At 41.9% G+C, this 13,850-nt stretch overlaps 1 protein-coding gene across 1 annotated transcript in view; it reads right to left on the reverse strand.

Moving 5' to 3' along the window:
• Positions 1 to 13,850, reverse strand: part of cacng2a (calcium channel, voltage-dependent, gamma subunit 2a) — a gene marked incomplete at both ends in the record, with an annotated part of 80,225 nt that overhangs the window by 14,432 nt on the left and 51,943 nt on the right. The gene's annotated exons all lie outside the window — the stretch shown is intronic.

A 13,850-nucleotide genomic window follows, 5' to 3' on the forward strand; every position in this document is an offset into this window, starting at 1 on the left:
GATGGAGAGAGCATGCGCCCGTCTTCATCGATGGAGTTGCAGTAGAAAGAGTTCAAGTTCCTCGGAGTAAACATAGAGGGGGATCTCAAGTGGGATATACACACCACGCACGTGAGGAAAGAGGCCCAGCAGCAACTATACTGGTTTCGCCGCCTGAAGAAGTACGGAGTTATCCCCTGCATCCTCAGATTGTACAACAACAGCTCCATTGAAAGTGTCCTGTCAGGCTGTGTTACAGCCTGGTATGGAAACTACACTGCCAGAGAAAAGAAAAACCTACAGCGGGTAGTGCGGTCAGTAGAACGCATAATGGGAGTTGAGCTTGTTTTTAATGTCAATAATTAAAGTATCTATTCTTCTTAATACATGAAAAAAATAAGTGATATGCATAGTTAGTAGCAGTGTCTGAGTGCGTGTGAGTGCGCATGTGCGTCCGCAACTGGTTCTGGCCCACCTCAAGTCACCATTTGACCAATCTGGCCCCAACCCCAAAATGAGTTTGACACCCCTGGTTTAGACTGATGATGGTTCTTGGTTTACCTATGATCCTAGATGATTATTTCTGTGCATTTGATGTATTATTACCTGGTGTTTACCCTGTTTACTGTAAATCGCTCTGGATTAAGAGTGTCTGCTAAATGCCTAAATTGTACACCGTCTACACCAATGTCTTAGCCAAAAATAGCCGATGTACAAGCTCACAACGTTGTGAGCTTGTAGATCTTCTATTTTTGGTGAATGTTCCCCTCAGAATAGCAATGCTGGGGTTCAAGTTAACTCCAAAGGAACCAGTGCGCATCCATACAGCAGATCTAGTCTAGGCTGAAGAGTAGAGTCTTTACCATTCTGGCTCCTATAGGCTTTGGAATTACCTTTCTACTGAGTTCAGACTTTGTTTTAAAAAGCCTCTCTAACCCTATACAATACCCTATACCAACTCTTACACATTGAGCATGAGACACACAAATGACCCTCTTCACAAGCTATGCCCATATCACTCTTTGGCCAAGGGAGATATTAGGCCCCCTGCACTCTGTTCTTCACTTTCATTGCACAAAAAGGTTTCTTTTTTTTATCTCCGCCAGGCCAGACGGCCAAAGGTTGGACAGTGGAAGGCTGGAGATTATCTTTTCAGCCCTGTCTATCTGTCCGTCCAACTGTCAGTAGCTAATCTCAGGCACCGCTGGACCAATCAGCATGAAACTTTGCGTGCACACTTCCAATTTTTAGAATGGGCCTCACGATGGCACTATAACAGGCCTATTCACGTTGACCTATAACTCTTAGGTAGGTCGTACAGTCAAAACATTTTCTTTCACTGGATTCCTGAATCATGAGGCAAATCCCCATATAAGCCGAGCCCATTTCTGCTTATCGCAATTTTCCACCCTTTTGCACTATTTTTACCAATACGCCTAGATTTTGTCCAAAGCTCACACAAATCAGTACACATGATCTCTAGCCTGGTAAACCATCCCGGTCGTGTGAATTCACATTGTCATGCGTCTTCTGCAGACCGGTCTGGCCTCAAGCGCTGTGTGGGCGTTTTGCTGAAACCAAGAGCCAATCAGCATCTGTCAATCACAGGGCCCTGAGTGCAGACGCTGATTGGCTCTACCACTTTTTGGTTTCAGCGCTTTCACACAGCGCTTGCGGCCGGACCGGTCTGCAGAACTGGCGGAGATCTGTGTTGTTGTTCCACAATGTGAGTGTTGACTAACTATTCTGTAGGCATTTGTCGTACACCAGGCAGATTTTGGGGTAGAGTAGCCTTGAATGCTACCAAGCTACCAACTAATCACAGTTATGGGCCATATATGCCACAGGTAGGGCTAATAGTGTTGTCATGTGCATTTATGGTCTACACAAACATCCCATCAGGATGTGCACATTAACACTTTAGGTCAAATGATCAAGTTTCATCCTGGATGAAATTGAGTTTTGATTTGATTTGATCACACATTGCTTTCAGAGACAACACAGGGATATCAACACAAGTCAGCTATCTTAGTAAAAGAAAAAGAAAAGAAGAAGAAACAAGCAGTGCTGGTACGGCAAAGTGGAAATTACTCAATACCCAATAAAATGTGATGATTTTGAATAATTATATACTTTTCTCTTCTTCCTTGTATAGGAATCTGTTACATCCCAGTAGTTACCGAATAGAGACCAGCAGCCACACATATGGCAGATAATCAATCGCCTCCATCTTTCTTTCAATTTTACAACCATAAAGCACGTGAGTCAGGTGGCCCAGTTGTGACTTATTCCTGACTCTGTGAAAATGATGACTGCTTATCACCTGAAAGCACCATAAGAGGAGGCAATTATCGGTATCGCACAAATACCAACCACCTGTTGTATTGAAAATTGTGACAGTTACATGACTTTTACTAACACACACTCCTATCATATACCAAGTATGAAAATGAAGGCAAATCACTTGGAGGGCTTTTAATGGTTTCCACTGGCCATGTATCCAGAGAAGGGCGAAAATGTAAAATCCAAAAGTATTCTGTTACAAATTACATATACTGGGTTAAAAGATTTAACACAATACAAATACAAAATACTGGTATGAGAAATGTATTTGAGATACAAATACATATTTAGTATTTTGAAAATACATTTTATAAAAACTGAAAAAACTCAATTCATAGATTGATTGTCAAATATTAAATGATTGCCTAAAGTATGTCATTTTCTAAGAATAAGTTGATCATACAAGCAGAGTGTTTTTCATGGTGTTTGGAGCAGGCAGCCAAAATGTGTGAGAGCGCTGGCCAGAGTGACCTTGTTATCGTCGAAAGCTAGACAAGAAGTATCATGAGACTGAATGCACAATCCTACACAGGGCTGCCTCTACGCCTGTACTTCACAGACACCAGGATACTGATCATGATACTGACCATACCGACAGCAGGATACTGACAGCAGGAATACTGACACCAGGATACTGAAACCAGGATACTGACCAGGATACTGACCAGGACACTGACACCAGGATACTGACCCGGATACTGACACCAGTATACTGACCAGGATACTGACTGGGATAATGACACCAAGATACTGACACCAGTATACTGACACCAGTATACTGACACCAGGATATTGACCAGGATACTGACCAGAATACTGATACCAGGATACTGCAGTATCTGCAGTACCTACAGTATTTTACCTCATAGACTAAAACAATCTATTGTTTCTATGATGGGAAGTGATGTTTGGTCAGATGAACTTATCAGGCTAGGATCAGAAGCCACCCATACTCAACTAAAGAAATGCACAAGTACATACACACTCCTATGTATACATGTACAGGCACAATTGTAAGTGTACATTCCTTGCATGCAGCCATGCTGTTACTACAGTGTTGGGCTGTAGCTGTTCCACACACGCTCTGTCACATTAACATATCACCCAGCAGCATGTCAACACGTCTCTCACACGCGCACACACACACACACACACACACACACACACACACACACACACACACACACACACACACACACACACACACACACACACACACACACACACACACACACACACACACACACACACACACACACACACACACACACACACACACACACACACACCAGACAGAGTAGTGCAGCAGATAGACGGGTCAGTGGAACACTGTAAAAGATTCTCCTCGCACTGAAGTCACTTCACATGACAGGCCTGGCTCAGACAATTAAAGCTCCCCCCACAGACCACATTTCAATTACTGTAATTACCCTCCACTCCACTGCTGATGTCCCCATAGATCAAACCTACCCGTCTGCATGACAGCACTGTGCCCTGCGCTCCGCTAGCTCTCCTAACTTTGCATGGGCAGCGATGCAAATAACCAGTGGTTGAAAGTAACTAAGTATATTAACTCAAGTACTGTACTTGAGTACAATTTTGAGGTATGTTTACTTTACTTGGGTGGTGTGAACTTTTCAATACTTTACACTTACTAATCCACTGCATCTCACAGTCAAATATTGTACTTTCTTACTCCACCACATATATATGACATTATTATTACAAAACCTATATTAGCCGAATATGTCCTATTTTATACAGAACTATTCAAAAATAGCCAATCTACAAGCTCACAACATGTCGCAAGCTTGTAGATCAGCTATTTTTTTACAAATCTTGACAGTAATGAGTGCCGGTACGTTAAGTACATTTTTACGCCAATACTTGAGTAAAGTTTTGAACACAGGACTTTTACTTTTAACAGAGTATGTCTACATTGTGGTATTGATACTTTTTCTTGGGTAAAAAAATCTGAGTAGTTCTTCCACCACTGGCAGCGATGCAAATAAGCAGGCAGGAAATAACCCAAACCGCACAGCGAGTTAGCTTAGGACAGGTGTTATCATCACTGTGTGCCTTGACACAGACACACATTTCATACTGTAGGCCAACGCAGTCTATTAGCTCTGCCATAAAACTGTCTGCAGAGTTACACAGGGTGAAATCATGTCTCTGGGATGGTTATGGCTGTATGTGGTTGCACAGCACAAGAGCTGCTCTGTTTGACCTCTACAGTGTGAACAATGGGGAAAAGAATATCATATGTATGACATTTGTTGTCCACGCTGCCAGCTGGCCAAGGCACTCAATTCCCAAATATTTTTCCAATCGGTCAACAACTATGTTATTTTTGTGAATTAATCATCTCAAAGCCACCATCCTTCCAGCCTATGGGTTATGCATCTGAGAATATGGGGCGGAACTAGCCTATCAGTCGTAAGCTGTCCGTCCGGCGTATTTGCCATTTTGCTGCGCACAACTACACTGCATCGTAGTTGATAAATAATGTAATGCATTTAAAAATATATACATATTTATTGGTGAAGAAGAGTGGTCCTTATTGGTTAAGATTATAATAAAGATTGCAACAAGCAGAGGGAGAGAGGGAGAATGAGAGACAGACAGACAGACAGACAGACAGACAGACAGAGAGTACGACATCACAGTTGATAATATATGCATGAAACAAATATTGTTTGGGGTGAATCTCTCAGTTACACAAACATTCTTCTTGTGAAGAAGTGTTGTACTTATTTGTGAAGATTATAATAAAGATTGCACTAGCAGAGGGAGAGGGAGAGATAGCGAGAGAGGGATTGTAGTTGATAATCTATGCACGTAAGAAACAAATATTCTTCAGCAAATCTCTTATTTACACCAACCATGTTCTTGTGAAGTAGACAGGCAGAGAGAAACAAACACACACACACACACACACACACACACACACACACACACACACACACACACACACACACACACACACACACACACACACACACACACACACACACACACACACACACACACACACACACACACACACACACTCACTCACTCACTCACAGTGTCAGACAGTATATAACACCAACATTCATAAACGTGACAACATACCCCAAAACCACCAACTTATGATGTCCACGGACAAGCAACTTAGTCTATCGTGAGTCACAGAGAACGATGGTCAGAGATTGAAAATGTATGTGTGAATATAGTACAGACCAGTGTTGTTACAAATATGTTTGTCATTTTAGTGCTATGCTCTCTTTAGTCTGAATTTATTTCATAGATTGACAGATCACTGTTTGGACACCCTTTTGCTAATAAAATTGGCAAATAAATCTATAAAAGAACTTTCATTGAGTGCTGGCTGTTTTCTTGTTCTGATGATATTGTTGGGCAATGCACCTTGAGGGCGGAGACTGGGTCCGATTGATTCGAACCGTTGCCGAGTACGATTGGCCTCTCCCAGCTGGCCAGCATTCACATTGGCCAATATTCTTCCGTACCCGAGAACAGATCATAAACAGTAATGGTAAATATGTGCCTCATGGGGGCGCTGTTGACTATGGGGCTTTGGGAGATAGAGAATGTCATTCACAGAAGAAGAGTCACTTGTCAGAGTTTAGAGTGAATAATAAAGTTTGACTGTGTTCCTGACGTTGTCTTGAGTTATAATAATAACTGAACAACAATACACAACCAAAGCAGTGTGTGCGTTGGTCTTCGAAACCTCAAAATGTAACGTTGTCTCTGTTATTATCAATATGATAGTGACGTCACTGATGCACCCTTGGTATTTTACCAGTGACGTCAAGGACTAATCCTTGGTATATTCATCCTAGTGGCAGCGTTACGCTACACATGTGTTTTTTGTTTATGTTTTTTCACGGCTCGCGCTACTCAAACACTAGCGGGATTATTATTTCTTGTCAACATTCAAGTAGAACTATGAGAAGGTATAACCCAGCTAAAATAATGTGTCATTATAAAAATACATAAAGCATATATTATTAGAAGTCCACTTCCTTCTGTTGATATGGATGGCTTCACATTGCATCGTTCCGTACCCGAGTACGCATAATCCGGATCCGAGACTACCTCCGGAGGCGGTCTCGGGTACGGGGAACGATCCGTTCCGGGGAACGATACGCAACGTTCACACCAACCCAAGTGGTCCGGGGTGCGCACTCGGGACCATAGTCTGAATCCGCCCTGAGACTCTTGTTAATTTGAAGTGTTGCGGGCGTTCTGTTTTCTCATAGACACGCTTTGGCTACCTGCTCGATCTGCTTTATTATTTATTATGTACATGTGTACAGATATGGGGGCCAGTGTAATTTATATTCCTGGGCATCAGCCCAGAGGGAATGTGTTCCCTGTTCACCCCTCTACAAAAATCCTACTTAAGCATCCTTTTCATATGTGCAGAGTAGGGTTTGTAACGGGAAATATTAAGTTGTTAATTTGTATATTTCATTTGCAGTATATTACTTGTTAGGGTCATACTGTTCTAACTGGTCGTGTCTAGCTAGGCCTGGGTGTGAGTTAACACCTTGCTTAGCCTGAAGGCCTGTCTTGATTCAATCAACCCTTTTGATCAATGGCCTCAGGTGGTTCTGTCACTGTCGGGACATAACTCGGACAGCGCTGAACGTTCGGCACGGCGACTCGCTCGCCTGAGCTCACTCGCGGCTCAAGCCGCTTCAGACGGTGTACATCCGTTGGGGTGTCCGAAAACAAGCGCTCCCGGGCCCCGCTCATCCTAGGAATACAAATTTAGCTGACTGCAACAACACTTCTATTGTCTTCTTAGTCATTGTCCTGTACGTTGGCCTGTTGCTTGTATGAGTATACAGTATTAAGTGACTGAAAAGACATAGGGATCTTTGGGATGAGATGGACTGTCTGAGTGAGAAGACATGCAAGGCTGAATGAAGCCTTGTGAGGGAAATATGCTGTTGGCTTGCGTGATACTCTTCAGAATAAACTTGGGCTTATGCATTCATCTTCTGCATGGACAATATATTATTTTTCCAAACAGGTGGGTGGGCCTTCTGGCGGAGATGTGCGCCACTGAGCACACCTTTCTAGTATATCGTTGCTGTCGGGTGGAAAACGTATTTGTTCAAAAACATTTTAAAATAGTAAAAAATAGCTCACGCCGTAGATCTGCAATTTTCATTACTTTTGTGTGACACTCTTGTATGATGAACTAGGGTATTAATTTACCAAAAAACGTAAACAATTGAAATATGGACATACAAGGTTTCTGCCCGACAGCAACGATATATTGTTTTCTTTCTTTATTACCAAAAAGCATTCTCTGACCACTATATTATACGAGGTGAAACATCTCTATATTTTCTGCCAACAATGTAGGAAGTGAGAGTGCCAGCGTGTCTCCCCGTAAACCAGGAGAAAGAAATATTGCTTTTGTATTTATTGGCCTATGCCTGTGTGACATGTGTTTTTATGTATTGGTCAATGATTCCTCATTTGATGCCTGGGCCAGCGCTAGAATCCAAACACTGTCAGTAACATCTCAACCAAACCGACTACCTGCTGCTGCAGCAGCAAAATATCTGCAAGATCTACAAGATCTCACAATGCGTCGCATTGCGACGCATTGTGAGCTTGTTGTCCCGAGCTTGTTGTCCCGAGCTTGTTGTCCCAAAATGTCTCTTTTGGGAAGCACTATGGTCATTTCAAACATTCAGCCCACCCTTGGTGTCCTACAGGCCCTGTGTGTCCTGTCCTGCCCCGGCCCAGACCAATTGATTTTATTGGGTGACGCCAGAGCCAGTTTAGTCTAGTGTTCAGTCTGCACCGAGGCCCTGGGTTCACACAGGCTCTGATCCTCCTACAGTGAAACAAATCATTTCGGCGATCATGTATGTATGCATTGTCAGTGCAGCACTTCTGTCATCAATGTCAGTGAATACACACACAGACACAGGCACGCAGACACACAGATACACACACACACACACACACACACACACACACACACACACACACACACACACACACACACACGCGCGCGCGCGAAAACACGCATACACGTGCACAAGCACATTTCTCTCTTTCTCGTCTCTCTCCCACACTCTTTCTCTCCTTTGTAGTGGCTCCTGGTGAAGTAGCTTGCATAACTGGGCGTTTTCTTCCCCTCTTCTCTTCTCTCTCAGCTGCTTAGCGCCCAGTAGAGCAGTGGATGATGGGAGCTCCGCCACAGCATGATCTAAAAACCCACTGGCGCTTTAGTGTGCCTCAGCTGGCTTATATAACCCTGTGTGTAGGCCTGTCACAATTATTACATCATTGCCTAATCGCAATTATTTGAGATAATAATCGCTATTTTTTATCGTTATTTTGCAGAATCGTCAGAATCGTTTCCATGTTAAAATGTTCATAAATTAAAAAAATACAAATATTTAATTCGGGGAATAGCCGATCTACAAGCTCACTTAAATATGCAATTAAATATGGCCTATTTTGGCCATAGTAAATTATTCATTTTGATTATTGGTACCATTGTCAATCTTTCGTTTGTTTACAAAGCCTAAAAGGTGTTCCAATGTTCAATGTCAATAACGCAATTACATCATTACATGCTGCCTTGATTTTGGGAGAGCTGAGAACTGCACTGAACAGACACAGCCAAGTAGCCTGCTACTGATATGTGCTGTGTGCATGTGCATGTGTTTCAGTGTTTGTGTGTACTGTGTGTGCTTAGTTGCGAAATTAGCAAATAAAATGAGAATGTAGATCCAATATTTTCAGTCTTTACGAACATTTAAAAAAAGAAATTGCCTATAATGTCCAAAATAGGGACATCAGGTTGAAAGTGGTTAAGACTGTCTGAGCTCTATTAAGCACGTCTTAAATCCACGTCTTATGCGGTAATTAAGTGATAACGTCACCATCTTATGCACCTATTATGCAAGTTGCGCTGAACGCAATCACTTAAGGAATAAGACTCGCCAGAATATTTTACCCATGGGGGAGCGTTCATATGTTAATTAACGGCCACCCATGCCTGCACTTTCAATGTGATGTTTCTTTCTCTTTGGTCTCACCGCTTAACGCACGGAAAATAGCACTGCGTCTTGCGCTGATCTTAAAGGGAATGGCAGCGGGTACTCTGATTGGATTGATTAAAGTAACGAACGCCCTAACACACCCATGACTAATTCAGGGCCGTTTTACCACATAGCGCCTTGGTGCAGTGAGCAGATTACTGCACCCATAATAGCAAAGTGCTTATTAGTCACGCCTCCATGTCTTAAATGAACGAATAAGACCTGGCGGTACTTAAGACACGCAAAATAGGGGCCTCTATGTTTTATAAATATTGATCCAATGAAAAGTACCAACAAGAGCTTGTAACTAAATAATGACTACTGTTAGATCAAACACGGGTTCTTTTTTCCCATTTCCTTAAAAGTAAAGGTTTTGTACATACAAGCTTTCCACCCGACAGCAAAGATATGTTTAAACAAAATTCAGTTCACACAAGAGCTCTATGGGTGAGAGGGTTTTCCTTATTTGCTCAGCATTCACCAAACTGGAGCAAAGCATTGATGTTCCCATTTCTTTCCTCTGTTATACAGTATGATGACATCACTGGAATGTCCCCTCAATGTTGAGAATGGAATGTGTCAGAAAAGCTGCTACTGGCTCTATTGAACATGGACAGTGCAGAATGACTTGGACTTTGTAGAGAGTGTAACCCCCAAATCAACTGTTTCCATCAGTGGTTTAGTGGTCTTTTTGTGCCCATGGCACACAATGGGACAACATCTGCATTTATAGCGAAATTAGCCAATAACTGATAACACGCTGCACTGCAATGTGTTGTGAGCTTAGATCTGCTACTTTAGCTGTTTCTGAATATTATTCTAGTTTTCTGTCACTTATGAGTGCTCCAATTTGTTCACAGTTTTGTGCAAACATTTTATAAACAATAAAAAAAATAAACAATACGAAATAATGTACACGTTTTGCCAATAATTACATGGCCAAAATATGAACACCAGGTTGAAAGTGGTTAAAATATATATTTATGGGTATAGAATTTGCCTCTGTATTAGGAAATGAGTTCACGCTGATAAATGTGAAATTAAACAATAATTTGTAACTTTTTGTATAGTTGTACTGTATAGTATACTACAATAATACTGGTGGTTGTCATAAAATCCCACACCCACACCGTTTGGGAACCACTGATTTACACCAGTGAAATCTTTTTTTAATTAACCTCATTGTAAAGTCATACGGTATTTATACAGTAATTGCTGCACTATTCATGTTGATGAATATGCACTCGTCTTCGAATCTGCGGTTCAACTCACAAACACTAGCGGCAAAAGTTATACTGTCACTGTCGGGCAGAGACCGCATCTCTTCAACTTTTATATTTTTTCCGCCGTAAATTAACGCCCTAGTTCTGGCATACAGGAGTGTCGCGCAAAAGTAGCGAAAATAGCCGAGCTTGTAGATCCGCAATTTCTGAAAAGTATTGAATGTGAAAGTGGTTAAGTCTGTCTGTGCGTTTTATTAATATTTAACCAATGAAAAGTATTACAAGCTTGTGACTATATGAACTACATATTGGAGCACAGGTTCTTTTTTTCAATTTCCTGAAACAGAACAGTTTTGGACAAACAAGGTTTCCGCCCGACAGCGACGACATTGCAGGTTCAACGTATGGGAGATAATTGGCTACCTCCAATAGAGGCTATGGTGTGATGTCATTTCTAGCCGGTATTAACCTGAGGTGACATCATTTCTGTTGCATAACTATACTCCTTCCTCCTCCTCACCATGCAGCAGACAGACAGATTTTATGCAGCCTCTGGTCCCCTGGAGGTGCTGAGAAACCCCTCATTATGGAAATAGACAGAGATGGGTGAAAATACAACAAAAAGTATTTTGATACAAATGACAAATACTGGGTCCAAAAAATGATCACAATACAGATGAGAATACATTATAAAAACTGATGCAATGATTAGTCAATTCATAGATTAATTGCCAAATATAAAATGTATTGCCTATTTCAGAATTTGTATGAATAAATTGATCATACAAGCAGAGTGTTTTTCATGGTGTTTGGAGCAGGCAGTCAAAATGTTTACCCCTGTGTGTGAGAGCGCAGGCCAGAGTGACCTTGTTATTATCGAAAGCTATAGCATGAGAACTATGGCATGAGACTGAATCGTTGGGGCTGTCCAAAAACAAGCGCTTCCACGCCCGCTCATCCTAGGGAAACAATATTAACTTACTAAACACCGTAGTTCAGCTAACTACCGTAGGCAGCTGCGGGCGCCATGTTTGTTCATGTTTTCCTTTCTATTGGGAAAGGTAAGCAGTGTTTTATGGCTGTCTGAACAATCTTTAAGAAACTTGAGTTAAAAAACGCCCATTGTTATAATTTATTGCCTTACAGTGTTAGTTAGTTATTATTTATCTTAATTCAAAAGTACAAATTAGAAAGTGCATTTTTTAAAATATCAATGCATTGCTGTATAACATTTTTGACATTCAAAATATATCAATCCTATATTAAAATTGGCTACTTTTGATGGCCGGATGGCCGGCCGGCGGACCACGGCCACGTCACTCTGACTCAGACATAACCATAAACAAACCCGAAACACCTATATAATAATACAAATACTCAAGTAAAGTGAAGACTCAAAATATTTACTTAAGTACAGTACTCAAGTAAATGTATTTCGTTACTGTCCATCACTGATGTCCTCCAATATGAAACATGGTACAACGCTGGTATGGCACAGAGGACAGATGCTTGACAGCTGTGACAAGCACTGCGCTCCGACACCTGCCTGTAGTAATGTTGTAATGTGTCCTCTATGACATCATGATGCACTACAGTACTTGTGCAAAACCCAAACATGTATAAACACACACACTACAAAATCCTAATTTAACCATGACACTGTAAACATTTACCCAGCCATGCAGAGATGTGTAAACACAGAAGCACATGGTAATCTGTACCCTCATGTCCTTCATTAGCAACAGAAAAGTGACAAAAGGTAGAAGTCTAATAACGATGCAGCGTCCCTATCCAATGTTTACCCGTCGATAGCAAGATACTAAGGTGTGCAGATCATGAATGAAGCTGCACAAATCACAATGCAGTGTTCAGTTCGCAAACGATTCATTCGGTGTAGAGTCATTCAGTAGTGTAAGTCTGTTCCCTGCTACAGCAAGGTACAGTATATACCCGGCACTGATATGTTCTGTTTTGTGACGTTGCACATGTATCGGTGTGAGTGATGATTGGTCTACTTTTGTGGGGACATACAGGCATACAGTACAGACATACCCTGCCTGTCGTAAAAAGAGGGGCGTGATGGGGAAGAGAGCCAGAGCGGGAGAGAGACACACAGAGAGAGAGAGAGGGAGAGAGAGAGAGAGAGAGAGAGAGAGAGAGAGAGAGAGAGACAGCGAGACAGGGAGAGAATGATAGAGAGAGGCCTGACCTATATAAGAAGGAGGCTGAAATATTTATGGATGTGAGTGTCCTAATTGGCAAGCCACTGGGAGCACTGCGGCCTTCTCCTCCAATCACAGCCGGAGAAGAGGTTAACGCACAGATTCGCACTCTCGCTTGCTCGCGTTGGATACATGGTCCTTGCATGGTCCGAAGGCCAGAGAGCGGCCTCTTCCCTGTGTCCCTGTCATCTCCAGCGATAGAGAGGAAGATAGCGACAGAGGGGAAGATGCCTCGTTAAGGCTGATCCGCCTTCGTTAAGGCCAATTCACCTTCGTTAAGGCTCCAGCATTGTTAGAATCATTAACAGAGCTGTTATCATAACCACTCTCTCTGGCACATACGGACACGTGCAACCGCTCAGAGCAGCAAGTCAAACAGAGCCTAATTGGCAGGGCTTAATCCACGGCACTGGCGCGCATTGCCTCGGTTCTTACTGTCTGTCCTGATGGAGACGAGATGAGATGGACACATTCTGACTTCTGCTTTAAAGCCACTGTAGGCTGGCCGGGGGGAGAGGGAGAGGACATTGGTGTGTTCATGTCCCATGACTGTCCAGTTTGAGTAAATGTCCTGTATTCTTACTCCAATATACTAGAGAAACTGAGTTTTAACGGGTTGAAAACGACAGCGTGGGTGAGCATCTTGTGGTACCAAGGAACACTATTGATTTATCTGTCATCACAGACTGCCAAATTTGCCAAATTTACAGTTTTCCATTTTTAGTAGTACGCTACTCTAATAAATGCTGTAAAAAATAAATAACATATCTGTGCGTAGAAAGCATTTATTATTCAATCTTTCATCAACAATTGCCTCATTACAGTTGTTTACCATCTAGGATTTTTCTCAGTTTATCATTGATGTAATATTACTGTATAACAAAAAACTAAACATGAAATCCAAACCATGATGTTGTTCCTGATAATCCAGAGTTTTATACAATGTATATCATGATACTGTATGATATTCCCACCGCATCAAGACTTCGTAGTCATTT

Source organism: Gymnoscopelus braueri (assembly GCF_963280865.1).
Source record: "Gymnoscopelus braueri genome assembly, chromosome: 13".
NCBI classification, from domain to species: Eukaryota; Metazoa; Chordata; class Actinopteri; order Myctophiformes; family Myctophidae; genus Gymnoscopelus; species Gymnoscopelus braueri.